The sequence below is a fragment of the Microtus ochrogaster genome, linkage group LG7_11 (genome assembly GCF_000317375.1).
Source record: "Microtus ochrogaster isolate Prairie Vole_2 linkage group LG7_11, MicOch1.0, whole genome shotgun sequence".
NCBI classification, from domain to species: domain Eukaryota; kingdom Metazoa; phylum Chordata; class Mammalia; order Rodentia; family Cricetidae; genus Microtus; species Microtus ochrogaster.
Window position 1 is genome coordinate 23,106,553 of NC_022032.1, and position 22,624 is coordinate 23,129,176.

General features: G+C 34.5%; 1 protein-coding gene across 5 annotated transcripts in view; it reads right to left on the reverse strand.

Moving 5' to 3' along the window:
* Nucleotides 1-22,624, reverse strand: part of Tenm3 (teneurin transmembrane protein 3) — a 1,721,676-nt gene that overhangs the window by 1,698,863 nt on the left and 189 nt on the right. The window lies entirely within an intron of this gene.

The following is a 22,624-nucleotide window of genomic DNA, read 5'->3' on the forward strand; positions in this document are numbered from 1 at the left end:
GTCTTCTACCACTTAACTGAGTGTGTATTTTAGGGTTTTATTTGGAATCTCAGATGACCAGTCAGAGCAATAAGACCACAATTTCTAATTACACTTAACTAATTAACTGATTAGGAGTTAATAAGGCAAGTCAGTGTTATTCTTTTCATTAACAGCATATTAACATGTCAGCCAATTAGCTTTTAAAATATATGTGCTAAAGTTCGTAACAACTTTAATTAATAAATTGGTTTCAGAGAGAGAAACACTTTCATTCTAGGTCACATTGAGAGGTTATCTGAAGTTTGGTAATTAATACTTCTAACACAAACTTAGATAATATTTGGGAATATATACTCACAAGTATGAGCTAGTGCCCATCGCCTAATAATAGATTAGATATGTTTTATTTTTACTTAAATAAATCATCAAAAATTTAAGAGATTGTGATTGAGAGTCTTGCATATTAACCAAAGGGCCAATCCCATATTTCCTTCAACAGAAAGGAAAAGAGGGGAAAGCTGAATGAAAGTAACAGGTTTGGAGATGACCATTCAGCAATAATTTAACAATTTAGAGCAATGAATTTAATTTACAACTAAGTGGAAAATTATAAGGCTAAGAAAATCATATCAAAAAGAAAACATCATAAATAAATAAAAAATAAAGAACCACTGTGATATTGGTTTGCTATTTAAAAATCAATTTATAAAGTAATAAATTGTTGTATGTGTATTTTATGTAATGTGTGTTATTTTTATTTTAAAGTTCTTATAATGATTACTCTATAATTCAGGATGTTTATAATTATTGACATAGGTTTACTGTGCCAGTAAACATGTTAGAGAGCATTGCTTTAGTGATTTTAAACTGATATATTTATCAAAAGCATTTGTAGAGGAGTAGTAGCAACTCTGGAATATAGAAACATATGGTTCTTCTGCACATATGCACATGCATACTTTTAAATACACAGTCTGCTACTCCTTTCTAATAACCTATCATCCCTCTTTGGCAGACATCGAGGCATTCTGTCTTTAAAAGTTCTTTCTCTGCTGCACTCATCTTCTAACTATGTGCTTTTATCTGTTCTTTCAGACTTCTGCCTAACTGATAACTGATAGTTACAAGAAAGTTTTCAGATGCAAAGTATTTCGAACATTCACTAAATTCCACAATCGATAGGCACTGCATATATTCAGTGGAACTTGGTGATTGTTGACGTTAGTATTTCACCTTTTCTGTTGTAATTATAACAGTATGATTTGCACGATTTCATTTTTCTTCAAAGACTCCTATGCTAAAATTTGTAAGACACTTAAAGGCTTAGAACTAATCAACACTGGTACTTAGCAAAGAGGCAACTAGGAGGCAATTAGGTTTGGAGATGGTTGTGGGTAATGATCTTTTAATACATAATGGTGGAGTGAGACCAAGGCATATGCCTGTGTCAAGTGTACACACTTGCACACACACGCACATAAACACACACATGCAGACAGACACACATACATTTCCTGTGCATCTGATCATGTGATCTGTCATGTTATCTTGGAACTCTGCCTAAGTGAAGTTGTTGCCAGGTACAGACATTCAGCCTTGTACCAGAACTAGAACAACAGCAACAACAACAAAAATTACTTCCCCAAAAGTTAACTACTCAGTTTGTGTGGTTGTATGATAAGGGAAGAAAACAGACTAAAGAGTTCGGTTTAGGGCAATCTGTCTCTTTCCATTTTCATTCTTCCCAAGAGACATACTTACCCCAAAGCTGGCACCTCGTTTCCAGATATGCAATTTATCTTTCCTACATATGTAGTTTCTATAAATAATACTATTTATTATTTTTAAAAAATATTGTGTTGTTATTAGCAGGAAGTATGTGTTATTATACCACATTTTAGAAATTTTCATTTTACTTAAAATAACCTTGGAATCATATACTTTGCTTGAGGACTTGTTTGATTAATTTGACCAGACTACAAAGTTTTAGAGGAACTGAACATACTTATTTTAGTCATCAATTACTTCCTGAAAGTTTTTTTTTAATAAAGGAAAGACACAGCAGGATGAAGATAATCTTCAGATCATTGATATTTGGAGCTTTAAATGCCTGCTTAGTTAAAGGAAGCCCAGTAGGAATGTTTTGCAACAATGTTGCCAATGTTTATTGACGGAGGAAGATCATTGGTTAATTATAATAAAGAAACTGCTTGGCCCTCATAGGTTAAAACATAGGTGGGAGGAGTAAACAGAACAGAATGCTGGGAGAAAGAAGCTGAGTCAGAGAGTTGCCATGATTCTCCCACTCCAGGAAGATGCAGGTTAAGATCATTCCTGGTAAGCCAGCTCGTGGGCTACACAAAATATTAGAAATGGGCTAGTCCAGGTGCGAGAATTAGCCTAGAAGAGGCTAGATAGAAATAGGCCAAGCGGTGTTTAAAAGAATACAGTTTCCGTGTAATTATTTCAGGGCATAAGCTAGAGGTAGCCATGAGGGGGCCGGGTGCTGGGGACACAGCCCCGCTGCTCTTATTACAACAGTTCATGGCCTTCTTATTTTATTAAACTTCAAACAATGCCTCCCTGCTCACTGATATTATGCAAAGATGGAAGACCGTTCACATCAGAGGCATTTCTTATCTTTAAAATAAAAAGTATTTTAGCACAACAAAATACTCTTTTCTTGAAACCATCACATTAAATATGTTTTATTTTTTAAAAAAACTAGCATCCTCCTCATTTCTGATAAATTGGTAATAATGATGTGTGTGCACTAAACCAGGTATTTAAAAAGTGATTCATACTAATAAATCCTAAGTCTTAGTCAGTAATTTGGAAAGTCTACCTCTAGAATCACTCACCCCATTATCAGCCTTTGTTTTCCAATATCAGGGAGACTGAATCTCAAGTTTAATTTTATGGCTATTAGCCTGCAAGTGACAGAAAGCCTTCCAAATATAGTGATAATCCATATCCCCTAAAGCAGAAACTCAATTGAAGAAAATGGCCTGCATAGATGTGAAATTGGACACATATGCATAATGGCAAGAAATCAAAGATAAATTAATGAGAATGCTTATAATTACATTTATGTGTTTTTTCCTATAATAAACTTTTGAAATGAAAAGGCACATTTGATTTATCCATAAGCTTAATGAAGGGGAAAATTCAATCTAATTACATTCCAGTTGAATCTTTACTTCTAATGCAAATTCTTTGAGTTTTTCAGTACTTTAAAGGATATCTCCAATAAAAGTAGTATATCAAACCAGAAAAAGTACTTTCCCCGAAGCACGATTTTTTTATTACATTATAAATTAAAACTCACTATACATACATACATATAACTTAAATCTGAGGTTCAATTATGCAAACCTAAGGGAATATATGCATCACTTTTTTTGTGGATTCTTTAATAGAAATTTTTCCTAAAATTATTATTTAGAAATAAATCATTCTCTTTAAAATTCCATAAAATTCCAGACTGTTAAAAGAACATTATTGATAAACCAAAATCTATTAGACTTTAGTCTTCTTACAGCATATGACTCCTCATATGAGGAGCTGTAAATATCTTTATTTTCTAGTGTTTTTTTTTAAATTATAGGGTATATTCTGATAATGTTTCATATGAGAAATTTAATAACTAATATTCTCAATTTTTATTTTCAATTTGAATTAAACACACTTCTCCAGTCTTGTTATTAAATTAGTCTTCAAACCCTACCTCCTACCCAGAAAAATATTATGTGTGTTTTCAGGTGAAACCTAGGCATTATGTGCATCTGGGACACAGATAAACAAACTTCTCCACAAAGTTGAAATCTGATCAGGAAGTTATTTTTAACCACCTATGAAGACAAATGGTACTTACACAGCTGGACTGCATATAAATTGTGATTCATTTTTCTCTCTGCCATATGTTATCTTCCAAATAATATTGATATGATAATAGGAAAGGATGCAATAGTCAACAAGATCAACCTGTAACACACACAACTGCTTTTTAAAATCAGTTTGTTAATACCATTATTTCTTTCCATATTTAATTCTGAAAATAGCATCAGTGGGGTTCTAGATCACAGATTTTAAAAGGCAAGGGGCTATTTTGAAGTCTGTCTTCTTTTCACATATGAAGGTTTCAATCAAAGTTTTGTTTACAGATCACTGTGAAACTATATGTATATGTGTATATGTATATATATGTACATATATACATACACACATCATAGATGACATTGTTTATGCTATGATGAGTAGCATACTCCTACCACCTAAACCTTCTTAGCTCCTACTGTGATAGAACTCAGAAAGAAAGTCATAATGTTTAGGTGACTCCTGGAGAACGAGCTCTTTTGACATGAATAAAACCATTATAATAAAACAAAGGAGATTAGAGCTTCCTTTCTGTTCTGTATGAGAACAAGAAAAGGGGAAAGGCCTTATACTAACCAAGAAAAGGCTTGTGACTATAAATGGACTCTGCGTGTCTTGACCTTGGTTTGGCAATTTCATTTTCAGGAGTATGAGAAATCACTGTTTGACAAGCACCAAATCCATAGTAATTCTCTGTAGTAGCATAAACTGGAACCATTTTGTTTGTGTACTTTCTTTTCTCTTCGATAGTAGTGCAAGTATCATCGCTAACAACATCTCGCGTGTGTCCTTATGCCAACGGAAAAATATAGTCCTCACTCCTCATCGAAAGAAGTTCTCTTTTCAACAGATAGAGACCATTACAGAAAAAAAGACAACCAATTGAAATGCAAAGCAGTGGAGCCAAGTTCCAGTGGATACATCTAGAAAACAATCCCCCAGCAATGAAGGCTCAGTGAATATTGCTGAAGACAGGGGGGAAAAATGGGGAGATCTATAAATTCAATCTGAGACTTTATCTCTTAGTTATGTCAGTAGCTATACCAATAAAGTCTCACCAACATAATAGTTTAAACATGAGCTGAACAAGGATGACTCCAACAGATGTGCAAAAGTTGATGGGCCTCAACTTAAGACTGGAAAAGCATATTTACATTTAGGGTTTTGAGTTGTTTTCAAATAGAGAAATTAGAAATCTCTAATTTCCAGAAAGGGAAAAGTAAATTGCAATCAGTTATATGTTTCTTCTTTCCACAGAATCCTGGTGAATCTTTAATTGCTTTTCTAATAATGAAACTGAATTTTTAAAATTTGAGCCTAGCATTTATCTAAAATGTGACAAGAGATGTGCTACATTTATTATAATTTTTATTTCTCTTTGCATGTGATTTATGACATCAAAAGTAATATCAGATAGAGAACTCAAACTTTATTTATTTACTAAATATTTTGATGCATAAAGTGTTAGAAAGGGATGCATACATAAAGGTTTATGTTAATGAACTAATAATTTTTTTTTCACCAAATGATCAGAACATATATGGTCTATTTGCTCTAATTTTGTACTTCATTTATGTCTATACTAAAGGTTGCTAGGTAACATACAAGAAGAATAGTTAAATTAGAATTTGATGTGGGAGTGTCATATAGCAATCTGTTGATTTCATTGGTTAAGTAATAAACAAACTGCATGGGCTCATAGCTTAAAACACAGGTGGGAGGAGTAAACAGAACAGGAATGCTGGGAGGAAGAGGAAGTGAGCTCAGACTCGACAGCTCTGTGCTCTGGAGCAGAGACGCCATGCTCCCGGCTCCTGGGCGGACACGGGGATAGCTCTGCTCTCTGAGGCACACGCGATGAAGCTCCGACCCAGGATGGACATAGGCTAGAATCTTCCCGGTAAGACCGGTGCTCACAGATTATTAGAGATGGGTTGATCGGGATATCAGAATTAGCCAGTAAGGGCTAGAGCTAAAGGGCCAAGCAGTGTTTAAATGAATACAATTTGTGTGTTGTTATTTCGGGGCATAAGCTAGCCAGGCAGCCGGGGTGCTGGGGACGCAGCCCCACCGCTCCTATCATTACAACAAGAATTGCAAATAAATCATGCACAAAGATTATCTGCATGCATTGTACAGACAGTTATCCATATTTGCAAAATCTGGTAACTTAATCTATCTATGGTATATTGTTTTAGAATTTATATGTGATGTCTGCTCTTTTCACCTTCCTGATTAGGATCCTATGACACATTCTGAAAAGTGTGATATAGTATTGGCTCGGGATGGCTAAGATAAACAAAACTTACAACAAATGCTGACCAGGTTTTGGCCTAACGTTAGCACTCCCTGACTGGTGGTGGGAATGCAAATTGCTGTATCTGTTCTGGAAATCAGAACGTAGAATCTTCAAAATAAAAATCTAAAAAATGACACAGGTATGCCACCCTGATATATTCCCAGAGGACACCGCATCCTACTTCATACATAGTTGGTTATGGCTGCCATGTTCACAATAACTAGGAAATATAAAGAACTAAAAGTTGTTCAGTGGATGGATAGATAATGAAAATGTGACACATATACACAATTCACTGTTATTTAGCTGGAAAGAAAACAACATCATGAAATTTTCAGGTAGATGGATGGACATAGAAAAGGTTATCCTGAGTGGTATTATCTATCCTAGAAATGCCTGCATAAGCAAGATATGAGCAATGACTTTTTCAATAGATATGCTAACATAGAAGGGGAAAAGAAAACATTTCTTGTCCCACCGCAAGACAAATAACTCCAGGCCACTAATAACTGCTAAGGAGGGAAAATGAACCTCTTTTAGGGATAAGGCCTATCCAATACTAAGTGCTCAACCCTGAAACCATAAGCACACAAGCAACTCAGTGAATTGTGTTTATATATTGGCGCCCTTTTATGTGTGTAACAATAATGCAAGAAAACAATGTTACTCATTAGAAGTGAAAGGGAGAAATGGGAGATGTTAAAGGAAGGAGACATGAAGCTGGAAGGAGAAAGAGGAAAGGGGAAGTGAGGTAATTACATTTTAATTAAGATACATTAAAATAATGATGACTATGATAACTGGATACAAACCTGCAAAATGTTTAAATGTTGAGCTTCAAGGTAAAGCCTAGTCAAAAATCCAAACCACTCTTGTGGTTCCAAAGATGAAATAGAAGAATTAGAGAAAACCAAAAGTGCTGGTTGTAGATTTTCAATTACTCCATAATGTCTGTGAAGGGTACCAGACACAGGTAGGTCTCTGGGACGGCACACTGTCTCTCCTTTCCACTTCTGTACCTATTCACTGACTGATTGTGTTAGTCTGTGCCTACTTCCTGTCCCTCAGCTGTGAAGATAACTCCTACTCCAGCTGTTATGACAAAGACAACCCACTTTCCCAGAGTGATTTGCTTTTGTGAAGAAATCAGGATTTTCCAAACATAGGGCTGTGCTTACAATCCCAGAACTTAGGAAACTGAGATAAGAGAATAGGGATTTGTATTCAGTCTGCGCTACACAGACCTAAAGGCACGCCTGAACTATATTGCAAGAGACCTACTCAACAGTGCAAAGAAGAAGACTGTTTAGAATCCAATGCTGAAGAGCCGTGCTAAAGAATATTAACACAGGAAGCTATACCTGAAGCTTTCTCCATGAGTAGCAGAAATAATATAATAGACACAATACCTTTTAAAACAGCTATATTTGTGGCAATCTTTCTATTTGAATTTCCAGAACTGTCTTATTATACAGATAAGTTAACAACTGAGGACACAATCTTTCCACATTTATTGTTCATTGAGACATGTTTCATGATTTCTACATGGTATTTGAGTCATAAATATACACACAGTAACATAGAAATCATAATCATCTTTCTGCATTAAGTATATCCCAGAGACATCAAATTTAGGAACAATTAGAGCTCTCCAAATTTATTTTTGCTCTGAACATGTTAGCTCAAACCACACAGCTGCTAATAAATAGATCCTGACTTAGGACTTATGCTATTATGGGCCCTTTAAGTTCTGATGTAAAGTTAAAGTTGGTTAAAAATATTTTATTTATAGCGCAAAAGAAGTTGACCACTTTTTAAAGCAGTTTATGGTTATTCGGTGTATTTTCTTTTCAATTTGCTAGCATATAGTATTATATCCAGAATACAGTTAACAACTATTTGTTCATTTAGGTGAATGAATTAATTCAGGAATAAACATGATAAAAGACCTCCTTCCATATTGAACATTAAAACTTCAACATATTGTGAAAATTATGGAATTTTTTTACTGGATAAGCAACAAAAGTTTTGTTATCTATTATCAAAGAAAAACATGAGGGAGAGTGTCATAGGAAAAAATAATTATGACTCCGTAAAGACAGTTTCTCCCAACCTAACAAATGAGATCAGATAGTTGCATTATCTGGACTTTTGGGGTCATATGAAAGCTCACTTCAGTTAGATACAAAAAGAATAAGCTGAAATCAAGATACCTGGGAAACACACAGCTGGAACTGTCATGTTCCTAACTCTGCCATTTACTCCCCTAAGGCTGTTTGTTGTTGCGTCAGCACATTTTGGATATTAATAAAGCAGGAAGGCTAGCTATCTAATAAGCAATATTAATTAAGCCACCCAGGTTAGAAGGTGACTTAATATAGATATCTAGGGATTTCTATGCTTGTCAGAATATGGCTTTTAAATTACTGATGCTCCAAGATAAACTCATATCATTCTACTCTCTCTTGTTCTGTCTCATATGAACCTTACTAACTCTGCTCTAGGGCTCCAGATCATGAAAGAATACACAGTAAATCAAGCATCAGCCTTGGAATCAAGCATTGCTAATTCTCGCAAAAGAGCCTAAGCCTGACACAATCTTTCAACTCAGGATGCTATTTCTAATTTCTGAAACAAACACTGACTGCCTAACTAGGCAAGAGGTAAAGGGTGTTCTTTAACAATTTGTTCTTGGTTTTAAAATGCTAGCTCATTAGTCAGAGTGATTTTAATGAATATAAATTACAGGCATGCAAAATGGAGCTCATACTTATGTTCTCATTTTTATTGAATTGCCGATTCCATTTACAGCCTCATTTTGGGTTTTTCTTTGACTGTTAAGGAATATTGACAAGTAATCTAATCAACTCCTTGGTTATGTTACAAATTGAACAGAAAAATCTCCAGAGATGAATTTGTCATTTGTTTAATATGTTATGTATGAACATCACAAACCACAGACTTTTTTTTCTAACATAGTTTGCAAATCTTTTCAACATACAACACAAAGTCTTACATGTCTGGTGATTTAATGGCAAATATTATATGTTTTAGAATGTGTGTATCTGTTTTGTGATTATTCTCAAATTTAGCAACTAAATGACTCATTCATTTAAGACAGGTTTTAATGTCTCATTTTTATCAGATAAGGGCAAATAGGATACATTCCTCCATGAGTATAAATGGTAGTGAGTCTGCATCCTAGAAAATTAGTAACTGTAAAGTTGTATTATTTTCTATATAGTTGAATTACTTGTCTACTTAAAAATATTTAAAGAAAGATCTATAAAGCAAGAGAAGTTGATTTTTTTAGGGAACATATAATTTTGTCTTGTCTCTGCTTCTATTTGTGGCTTTGTCAGTGTAAATTATAATGTTGAAAAAATCAGTAATGAATGCACATGGCTTAATTTTACAAGTTCAAGGAAGTTCAATGATTCTCATGAAGGGGAAGCAATGTTAACATTAAGGGAGAAGTGTTAAGTAACATGGGGGGGGCGAGGAGATGTTGCCACCTGGGTGTAGTTTTTCCTGATTTCGGGTGTAGTTTTTCCTGATTTCGGTTATGATCTCTCTCTCTCTCTCTCTCTCTCTCTCTCTCTCTCTCTCTTCCTCCCTCCCTCCCTCTCTGAAAATAGTACAGATCCTGAGACAATGGGAGGAGATACTCCATCCTTTTAACAACTCTACACCAGATGTCTATCTCTGCGTGGCGTTTTCACTAAGATGTTCTCACTCGGGCATAAGACAAGAATGTCAGAATTTAATAAACAAGAAGTGATTCATATTTTAGATCTTAGGTTTAGATTTACCTAAAAAGGTAGTGGTAAAAGCTAGTTTGGCTTTCATACTCTTATGTGTCATTTCTCTATAGGAAGATATATTTTTAAAATTATTGTTTAAGTAATTCTTCCACTGTATTGTAAATCTTGTTGTTTATTAAAAATATAATTATAAGAAATAAAACTCTTAACATCTTTATAAAACAAAATTAACTTTTTTACTTTACTAGAATTCTCATCATGGCACAGACAAAATATAAGAAATATGAGAAAGTATAAAATCTCTAGTCAGACAAATATTTTCCTTTCATTACTTATTAAGTATGAGATTAGAAAAGAAAATCACTGTGATATTATTATATAAATCTTCTATAACTACATTAATTAAATATATACTCACTTATTTATATACTGTCAACTTGAAAAATTTAAGCAATTTTATAAAACACATAGGCAGTGCTTAAATATAGTATAACATAAAATAAGAATGTGATTTTGCTGTTTATATAATACTAGATTATTAAAGAATATTCATGGTCATAATCGTTTACACATTCTGAAATATTATTTGCCTAGGTAATATATTATTTGTGTAGTTTTTCCTCCATTTCTTTAGTAGTTGTCATCACTATAGCTTTCTATATATTTAGAAACTAGTTTTCATATATTATTTTAGTGACTATTACAACACAGTGACCAATATCAGGAGTTCATTTCTTACTTTATCTGATTCATTTCAGTATAGTGGAGAGGATACCGAAATGTGCAACAAAAACCCATCTGTGATTTATCAGCAAGCTTTCTGGACTTTCCAGATAATCAGAGTTTGGTTGACCTAACAAAGGTGTCTATGCATTGCTCTATGGGCTCCCATCATTTGGATATGCAGCTTCAGCTTGAAGGGAGACTTCCAGGTCTTTCTCCTTTCTAATAGTTACTTGCTATTCATTTCTCCCAGTGAAGAATTTGTAGTTCCTAATTTTTGGTTTTGCTAATTTGCTTTACATTTCTTCTTTTGTCTGCGTGACCAATTAGACAGAAACTATGCCAAATTCCTGCAAATTCAAGCACTGTGGCCCCAGACAAAATTAGAATCATGTTAGCAGTCTACCTTTAAGTATTTTAACAAAAAGTAGTAAATAGACTTACTGAATGAAATACGTTCATTATTTTGTCCCTCTGTAAATCCTTGTATATAAAAATACATATTAGTATGCAAATTCTGTTAATGTTCATACATTTTCAAAATAATTTAAGCTAAAAAGGGATGCTAATCATCTGCTCTTCAATTCTAACTTCTACATTGGCAACAAGGTCATAGTGATCAAGTAATGGAAAATTAGGAGGATATGGACAGGTAAGGAAAACAAGGACGGGACTATCCCATTCTCTTGAGGAAGGCAGCCTTGAGGAAATGATCTGCTCTCTGATGAGCCCCTGCACAAGAAAATAAACAGGAGGACATAGGCCTTATACAAGGCCTAACTCAGAGCACTCCCAACCCAGGAGACTCAAAATCTGAGTGCTCCCTCCCATCCAGACACATCTAGATGGAAGCTATCAACTTGCTTTCAATAGTGAAATTACTTTCACTCTTTGCTCGCAGTTTGATCTTTTACCTTTCTTGGGTAGTCAATTCTTTTCCTGGCCTGTAAAAGGAATTTGATTATCAGTCATGGCCTGCATGAGAACACAGGAGACCTACTAGGTTCCCAGAGCAAAATTTAGCACAGTCACACATGGGTTTATCATGCAGAATTTATGAGAAGGAACAGACATTGCTTAGTCCCCCAGGTATAAAAGTCTCACAACAACTCAATCTCCTTTATTCCCTTTGTATATAACCCCAAACACAATCTGTTTATAGGCATATTTTTTTACATTTCACATAAATTTGTACTCAAATTCTGAGCTTTTCCATAGATAATTGAGAATGAGTATACACATGTCACATCTTTATTATTTGACACACACGGTAGGCTCACATTAGGAAAATGAATATTTAACAAGTAAAGAACTAATGATTAACTATGAAAAATGTATTTGTTAATGCTGGTACATCTCATGATATTTGGAATCAAGAGAGTAAGTAAAAAAACACCTATATTTAAAATTATAAAGAAATAGAAATATTTTTAACACAAAAGGATCTGTGTATGAGGAATAAGATGCCTAAATTTATAGAATATGAAAGAAAAACTAGTTGAGGTTACAATGATCTAAACTAATTACACAAGATATGTATAAAAAATAAAAGAGAAAATATATATGTATCTACACACACACACACACGAAAGGATCTTGAAGATTTCAATATCAATGGTCAATTTGTCAGACTTCAGCTATAATCAAAGGTCTGCTCTTCATAAAATTACAAAGACTAATGGAAAAATTAGAAAGAGATGTCTAAACAAAGTTTATTGAAATGTTTGTTTCCTGTTCAAATCTTTTCTAAATATTAAATTTAAAAGTTGTTTTGACTACCTGTATTATCTTCAGAACACATAAAATATGACCAAAATTGAAATAGTTAGTATGAATCTTTAACAGTTTAAGAGACTGCACCTCAAAACATTTGCCTTAAACATGTGAGATGCTACTGAGACTCTTCTTTGTCACTGACTTTCTTCTTAATAATAAAAATGCTGTCTGTTGATTAGAACACCGTGTCCTTGACTCAAACCAAGACTTTGCCCCAACAAAGGGGGAAAAAAAAACAGAAAATAAAGACATAGCTTGTTAAATGCCAACTAAATTTAAATCAACTTAAATTTACCAACTATAAAGAATTTAAAAGTTTTCTCTAGAAAGATCACCTCTCACAACGATTACATATTCTTCCGATTAAAGGAGGCTACTCAATACCATGTTGTCAAACTCACAGCTTTGGGAAAATTGGTCAGGATACCAGAATGGAGTTTATGAGGCATCACTGAACATAAAAGACAAATCTAATGGAATTCCATTTCTCTCATAAATTAGCAATTAGATGCCAATATCTGGCTATGCTCTGAAAGAAAATGAAATCCAGACTTCAGGCAGATTTGATCCGTATTGTCTACCATCACTTGGTGTTCTATTTAGTGCGTGGACAAGGGCAGAAGCAGCTATTGCTATGGAGGGCTCTGAAAATGAGACAGTTGTTTTATCTGACTCCTCTGATAAACTTCCAGGTATTTGCCTCTAAAGAGAAGGCTGATATAATGAACAGAATTGCCCAATTGCACTTTAATCCACCAAAGAAAACTTTATCACTCTAATTGTTAAAAAAAAAAAAGATGATGTCTCTAATCTTATCTCTCAACATTTCCATGGAAGTTGTAATAAAAGAGAGTCAATAGCTAACCACTGAACTTAAAAGTCTGAAAAGCAAAACAAAACTCAACAAATGAAAAGTACAAACCCTCAAATCTGAGCTAGAATAACAGTGTAATTGACAACAGTGGTAACAAAGAAACCATGACCCTGTTAACATCTATGATAAAGCATACATTCCTTGGGTGGTTTCCTTACCTACATTCTTTAACAAGGGCAAAACTGCCCAATTACGTTCTTAGCTATTTTCTAAGCAAGAATTGTGATAATACTAATACTTTGTGTATGTTACAGACACCACTTCATCCACCCAACAAACTCCAAGCGCAATGGCTCTCAGCAAATGGATATCCTATGGTCTGGATCTCTGCCTAAGTTTTATTGTAACCACTCCAAAAAAAACCTCCTTGAAGCCACTGACTACAGCCTCTTCCTAGGTTTTCCTCTGACAACTTATAGCAATTACAGCATCTATAATTTCCTCCTCCAAGAGTAACTGGCTTTGAACTCTGAGAAAGAGTGGAGGAAGTTAGAAGGATATAGCCAGGTAGATACAGATATGATGGACAGATTTTCCAAGAGGGCTCTTTTCACACTCGTGGGAGAGAGGCAGTAAGGAATAGAAGGTCACAGAGACAAATGATGATCCAGAGAACTTACTAAAGACTTAACCGTTATGGCAAACTTCCAATTTGAATGTTTCCTCCAATCTTGATGAGAGATATCAAGTTGTGATCAATTAATGATTATTATTTTGTTTTCATTGTGCTTCTCTGTCTTTCCTATATTTCAGTCATTTGTCTTTACCAGGAAGTTATTTCTTTTTATGTCACCCAGAGTGAACTCACCTACCACTAGGATCTCCATTATACAAGGACCATTGAGCTGTGCAGACTTAATTCAGTGAAACTCCATTCTAGTATTCCTCAGCTTTATGAATCATCATCATCCTCCTCATCCTTCATCTCCTTCTGCCTCCTCCTCCTCTTTCTCTTTCTCTTTTTATTCTTCTTGCCATTAAAACTGTCCATAAGTAATGTTTTCCTCCTAAATCACATTATTGCATTATAACCTGACAGCATATTTATCTTGGATCTTTGATTTGGATAATTGTGCATAATAGAATATTTTAAGTTGTGCAGTAAGCTTTGTAACTCTTTCACTCTATCCATGATGTACTCTTCTGGATAGAAGCCAACAATGAAGATTGCTTAGAGATGATATATGACTGAAATACCAATGCTTAGTGGCCTAATTCTGGAGGGTTTTGAATTCAAGAATAGCCTAGGCTAAGTAAAGAGACTATTTCAAATCTTTTTCTACTTCTGAACACTAAAAAGATAAACCAGGGATCAGAGATGTAGTTGAGCTCATCTCTGCTCACACTGATCTTACAGAGATTTTGAATTTGATTTCCAGCACACATATTAAATGGCTTACAATGGTTCGTAATTACAACTCCCGGGATTCTGATGCTTTTAAACTCTATGGGTACCAACACTCATATTTACAGAGTCATACACCAACTATTAAAACAATTAAAATTTTAAAGAATAATTCATGGCTAGTATACACAATGAAATATCTGTTATTCTAGCTTAGTTAAGTTCTTGAGAAATGAGGGCCAAATACGCTATACAACCTTCATAAATCACATCCACTTTGGAAATCAAAGGTTGTCCTAATTGTCGTAAGTCTATGGTGTGAAGTAGGATCAATAAGAGGGTCATCTCAATGCCCTCATGTTTAAAGACACTTCTTCATAATTTTATTTATGCACACTTAGTGAATGCATTCTGTGCTGGTGTCAATAGGAAATATGAAGTGGATGAATAATCTGATGACTCTCATTTCTGTTCCAGTTACAGATAATAGATATCAAAAGTGTTCTATGACCTCTACCTCACTAGAAATCTTCACCTGGAATTTCCAGAGTCAGCATTCTCTTGGTACGCTCCCCTGCTGTCTTATCCTCTGTCAGTCTCAGGTTTGGCCAAATCAGGTACCTAAGATTTTACAAGTAAATTGTATCATGTCATCTCTGACTCTTGAGTCTGCCTACATTTAGAGCCTGGGGCATCCTTTTAAATTCCCATCAGTCAATCATATGTCCTTCTTCTTTCACATTCTATAAATCCTTCCCAAGTGTGTCCTGGCAGTCAGGGATAATGGTCATCGAAATGATTCTTATGGCATCGTCTTCTCTGAGAAAACTATTCATTCTTTTGTTTGCTCTTCTTTTCTATAGAAATACCTACCCCAAGATAGTTCTTTAGCTGTTGTATGAGCTGTCCCTAGCCTCAGTGTGTCTTCTCCCACTTGGATTTTAAAATAACCTGGCAATCTCCTTGTTCTTTTGACACTTCTAGTTTTTTGTATCTTTTTCCTGAAAAAAAAAAATACTAGCTTTGAATCTTCTGTCATCAGAAAACCCTATGCCTATCTTTTGTTTATGTAAAATTATTCATCAATCATTGGATTGTTCTGATTCATATTACAGTATTTTGTTTTCCATTATTCTAGGTTCCTTCAACAAGCTTCTTTCTGTAGCACTCATATTTAGCTGTATTTGGTGAATTGATGTGTTTCTCCTACTTCTGGGCCATTCTTTACTGCCATGTCTTTACTTTTGTATCTCTTCAGCTAAGAATTTGCTCTAGCAATTCATCTCTAATACCTCCTCAACATCATAGTTATCTTTTCACTCCTTACCTGACCATTTTTATCATGGTATAAATGTCTTAACAATTAGTTCTTCAGTCACTATCATATTTTTTTAATCCCCTTACAAAATGTGAACTAAATTGTTCAAAAACTCCCTCTCTTTTTTAAGCTTTGGTCTTTGAAGCAAGGGTGTTTGAAAAACAAATGTACTTTGAATGTAGGTTGTTGATAAAATTCTGTTGTACTTTAGGGTGCTTATCAAACTCATGTGTTGCCTCAACACATCCACAAAGATTTGCTCTGAGGTACAGTGAGTCACTAATCAGATGGCTCCACAGAAACTGCTGTGACTCACTGTCATGACACAGATACTACAAGATTCTTGGTACTCATCACCCTCATCTCCATTGGCCACTGGGTTTACCCTTCAAGATGTTGATATGTCTTGCTTCTTTCTCTCCTTCAAAATAAAATTTAGAATGAATAAAAGAGATTTTCCTATAAAACTTCTCTCTTCCCTTGATTATTGGGAAAATAAAGAAGCAAAATCATTTGTCCAAATGCAATGAGTTTTCAACCTCTTCAATCCTTCGGTGGTCTTCAACCTTCTGCACAATGGTGATGGGAGTCACAGGCCATGGCATTCTTGAGTAGTGATTAACTTATGTGATATATTGGTAGATGCCAGGACAAACGGAAGTGTTTAAGTCTACAACATTGCTGAATTAGCTGAGGATGTAACAGTCATAATCGAACTTGTGATTATTTCCTCACTCAGTAAGGGTGAGAGATGAACTATTTGGTATAATCTGGATGCAAGGTACCAACAAAACATTTCTATGGATAGGGAAAAATGAGCCAATACTCATGAAATTCTCTTAGTTAACTTTCAGGGTACATTTATTTTTTCTTTTCCAGTTCTTGGAGACAAAAATTTCGAATAACACTTAATGGTGTCAGTGTAATGGTCCCTTTTGACATCATAAGGAAAAAATCATTCACTGCTACCACAGCTGGTGGTGTTATCTAGCTGATAGGTACATAATGTTTTTTAGTACCTCTGTGGTGATGCTGCCTTTCTTTTCTATATGTTTATCTCTAAAATCTACCAATGCTTCCTTTAAGAGGAAAAAGGAGATACTATATAGAATCTAACTCAAAATCTAAGGTATGCTTTTCATTAAACATCAGGATTATTAAGTTAACCTCATTAGCAATAATTTTTATATCATATAAAATAGTACTCATGTAAAAATTCCAGATAGGATATTTATAGTCTTTCAGAGACATTATTCAATTTACCATATGTCCCCATCTTTTACCACAAAGGTCAATATCTATAGGCATACCATTGTTTTTGACATAAATAAATATATAACATTACACTATCAAAAATGTTATTTAATAATTTATTTCAAACTGTTTTATTATATGTCTCTCATTCATTACACATATGCCTCTTTTTTGGTTTATGTATAATTCTCTGATGAGTATAGAGGGAAATAAATAACATCAGATGTATGTGTATGTGTATATATGTATATACATGCATATATTTATAAACAAACACACATATTCCTCCTTTGTATGCATGGTTTTAATTTCATAATCTTTAAAGAATAATTCTAAAAGTTTAGTAAAATGGACAAATATTCTTAGCTTATTCAGCACTACAGTTCTCTGTGAAAATAGTTTACATAGTATTTTCTATTCTGTTATTATGCACTTTTTGTGACCAGAATGAGATGTCAGATTTTTCTTGTCTGATATATATTGAAAATTAGAATTGGATACTCTACGACTCTGACCTTTATACATATTCTGCATTTGGGCTGAATAACATTTCTAGTTTTTCTTCGTATTTATACCTTTTCCAATCTGAGAGAAAAAACTGAAAGATCAGAAAGCCAAGACAAGAGAGGGCAATGACCAAATTTCACACAGAACAAGCAACACCCAAATGCATGATTCCCTTCTTATGTAACATCTTAAATAGGGATGAAAATCACTATAATTGAATCCGTCTTAGATAAATGAAGAAGGAATTGTGACAAACCCATTCCACACAATGTTACAACTCCCCAGTCTTCCAAGGAAACATAACTGAAAGATGACATGAGGTCACAAAGTCAGCTTTCATTATTACTGAACTGATGTGTGCATATATTTGTATCTTATGCTCTGTGCAAAGAAAGCTACTTCAGACCTGTCACCAAGTTCATGGGATGGAAAAAACCCCACAGATTTGCCATGGCATTTTTAGCTCCTCTTTGACAGAATGCACTGACAGACAGCTGGTAACTACACTTTTACCTAGGAAGGACAAAATAGTTGTCCTGCAGATACATGAATCTTCATTCCATTTTTTTTCTCACACTTTCTTTCAAGTTCAGTCTTTTACTTACAGGAATATATGCATGCATAGTAATCGATCTACTACGCTGTTATGTTCTTAGAACATTTGTAATTAACCAGAAATTATCTCTCACAAATCACTACCTTAGACAATCATTCTCTAGTGACAGTTTGACCACTGTGACTCTCTCTTCTTAAGACTGGTTAACTCTATGCATTTCTGCTAGTTATATTTCGTTTCTATTTCAAGCTACATAGTCTGTGTAATTCAGTGACCAGGTCATATGTGTAGTAGTTTAAATTACCTGAACTTAAATCCTCAACTAATTGATACAGTTACACTCTCACTAATGTAACCATGTAAGTTTCTTAGATAGTGACTGCTCTCAAACAAGCTAATGGAGACAGGACTACAAGACTTAAATTAGTTGTGATCATTAACTAAATTGAATTCAACTACAGTCACCGTAGGGGTTTAGAGGTCTGAAATTAAAAAATTCCATATGAAGAAACTAATAAGTGGAAGGGGGATAATGCAACCAGAAAAGGTATGGGGAAGAAAAGTTTGTGGGTACATAAATAAGATAGGCTGTCCAAAGTCACATGAAGGAAAGTTGCAAATTGTAGATTTAGAGACAGGATGTAGGTTATTGGGAATTAGGGAAGGTGAGAAGACCTTTGGATCAGAGTTAAGGGGAATAGGTTGGATATATCATCTCTAGTATTTTAGAGAAAAAATAGATTTTTCATGATGGAAACAACAGGGCTCTGGAAAAAGAAGGTGTGCAAACACAGAGATTGACCAGGAAGCTATTTTCCTCTGAAGACCATTAGAATACACTTTTGGCTATTGAGGTTGAATTACACTCAAAGGAACACTGAACTGAGCAGAGAAAAATGTATAACTCAATAAAATCAATTTAAAAAATGAAAAAAGAATTTTTCATTTTTAGAAGATGGAGACTCACATAGATTTGTTTGATCTAACAGCTGATGTGCACATATATGTATTTATAACATATATTACAGTGCGAGACAAATTCTAAGTGTAAGTAATTGATATTTAGTAGATAATATCATGAAGACGGTTCTTAATTAGGTAACATTGTTTTTAGAGGTGTGCATGTATGTGTGTGTGTGTGTGTGTGTATGGAGAGAGGTAGCTGAGAGTTTCACACATTTTAAATGGTGGGTAGTGAACTATCCCTTAAATATTCAGCCCTGAAATTTGCACTCAAATGAGATTTCTGTGGTTTCAACTGTTATCTTTTAGTGAGAGCTAGCATCAATGAACTTCAGTAATTAAAAAGCTGAAATTGTGGTTCTTAGTAGGTAAAGAGAAACTGATGTGTTTTAGGAAAATGGTATTTTCCTGGAGAATAAACATTCTGGGTTAGTCTGGCATTTTCTAATTCCCCCAGAAGGTCCAGATTAGCTTTATTATTCCCCTTACTGAGGGTAAAAATCACCCAATGAATAAACTGGGAGATGTACAATTTTCTCATTCAAAGAAAATTTAGACAACATTTGATATACTAATATTGGAATACTATAGAATTATTAATTTCCTCACCTTTAAAGCTGTTTAGCAGGTATAAATGTCAAAATATTGTGTTAAATTTCAAGATACAAAATTAAATTTTATGAACATTTCTCAAATCCAGTTATAACTAAAATATGGCTCTTGGCTCTACCTATGCTCCCTAGTGGTGATCACCCACCACCCTTGACTCTTCAGCATTTGTTACATGATGAATGCAGCTGAAGAACTAATATGTAAATTCGCTTAATTTTAATTAATTCCAATTTTATAGTCACATGGAGTGAGCATGACTTTGACGATCCAAAAGGTAAGGCAAAGCATCACAGAGAACATAGCCAACTGCTTCTGAACTGAAGTCCACAAAAACCCCAATACCTCCCCTTAATAATAACAAGAGAATTGTGCCATAAATTGTTTTAGCACTCTCTGCTCGTTCAACTGCTCATATTAAAGCTAGTCTCTTTCTTCTTCCAACTTCTCACCCCCTCTTCAATATTCCAACCAATGTTATCCTGTAAGTTTGCTACTTTGAGAAAGAGAGCTAACCTCATATAAACAGTCTCATCTCCAAGGGTCAAGCCTACAGTTTTCTACTCTTTTTCCATCCTACTTGATAATACCATTGATTAACTTGTCATTTTTCTGCTCTGGGAAGTATTGCCATTGTTTCCTGGGTATTCTCTTGTTACTGCAATGCTGCAGCAGCTCCTTGTCTTGCTTCCATAACATTTCTTCATAGTTGCTATTAATTTTGGTCTCAGTTTGGAGGCTTCCCATATACAATTCTAAAGTTCCCTACTTTTCTCAAATAAGCCAGGGTCATAAAAGGAAGAAATAAAGTCAAATGAAGACTTCTCTTCAAAGCTGAAACTCCAAAAAGTCTCTTTTCCCATGAAGCCCTGTCTGTAGTTAATGATTCCATATTCTCAGAACAGGGGTACCGTCCTACCATCTTGATCTTACTATTTAATAGAGACTTTTAATGCATCCTTTTCCTCTGTAGCATGATGATGGTCATGACTTTTTATCCAATCCTGGATGCTCACCATATCCCTCCAGCTTCAGACGCACACATTCCACATCACCAGTACCACCATTTCTGTTGTTCAATAGCTCTTGTGGTGCAAATGGAAGCTTCACCTGAAACCCCTGCCCACCTCTCAGCCACCTGACATCTATTGCAAAGCACTGGAAGTGTTACTCTTGAGTCCTATGAGCATCTAGAAGGCAGGAAAGTACTATTTACTCTGTTCATTTTCGATATTTGAGATTGTGCACCTCATTGCCAAAGAGATTTAAACACCATTCATAAATAACATATAAGATTCCCATTAAGGTTTTGGAGATTAAATGGAATTAGATAATTCATGGATGAAATAAAAATTTCTGAAATCTAAGTGGCACGTTTCCTATGTGTGAAGTTATATTTGCGGCCCTTCACAAACTCTCTACCCGAAGTAAAGACAGATCTGTACTTTCAGCTACTTCACCAATAATTTCATATTAAGGTGACCCAACTTAATACTAGTTTCCTATCTCTTAAAATAGGATTAAATGTATTTACTAAATTATGATATTAAATTATATATATATATATATATACATAACAAAAAACCTTTGAATTCTTAAAATAAGATCATTTCTTTTTTAGACCTGGCTATATATCAATTTCACATGTGTGACACTGTTAGTTCTGTGATAACATAACAATAGTGAATTTATTGCGCTCTAGAAAGACGCTTTAATTGCCTGTGGAGGTCGTGCCAAATTGAAAATCAGTGGGCAGGAATAATGCCAAATGGTGCAACTGTTGAGTCAGTATGATATGTAGGAAACAGCGTCGGTGAGGGGGAAACCAGTGCATACTCTACATTGTGAAACTCGCCAGAAATCGATTTGAGTAGGAAAACTACCATGAAGATGAACTATTCAGAAAATCCCGAATTCACAGATCACTTTGTTGTATCCCTGTAAGTTTTAGCGATATGGAAAACTGCATGCGAAGTGCTGCTTGCTTTTCATTAAAGCTGCATTGCAATTTCCAGTCTCGCATCTTAAATTGCTTTAATTCCTCAGTGAGCAAAGAGCCTGCAGCAGGCTGATATTCCCCTACTCCATTTAGAATCGAGATAATTGCCAAGTAATTACATTAATGTAAAGAAAGGGACAAAGATAACAGAGGATCTTAGGGAAAACAAGTTACATATGCTCACAGTTGAAATAAATAGGTTTAAATCATCGTGAAAAACACAGAGCAGAAAGAGCAGACGATGGATCCATCTGACATTACCATCGAACTTCAGTTAGAAGAAAACCCTTTCTTTATCCCGTGCGACAAGAACAGAACATCTCCTTTGAAACTTCTGATATGCAACACTATTCACCATTTGGATAGTTCTAGAAGAAACGGCGGATAGGTGTTCTATGAGCTAAAACGTGATCGATTGTTTAATTCTTACATATAGAGGACTGAGACCATGCAACTGTTAATCAGAATGGAAGGCAATGATAAAAATACAAATAGCAAAGCTGATGTAAACAATGGCCGAACAGAGTCTTTGTTATGACACATAGCTCTTCAAGATTAAAATGACTAGATTGTAACTGTTCAGTCTTTTAGAGTAACTAAATTTGAATGGAAATATTTTAATATAATTAAATCATTTTAAATTTAAGAAATTACATTAATATATATTAAGGAATTTCAGCCAGAATGGAGTTCTGAAGATTGAAGAGTCCTAGCATTTTAAAATTTTTCACATATACATATATATGTATATATATATATATATATGTGTGTGTGTGTGT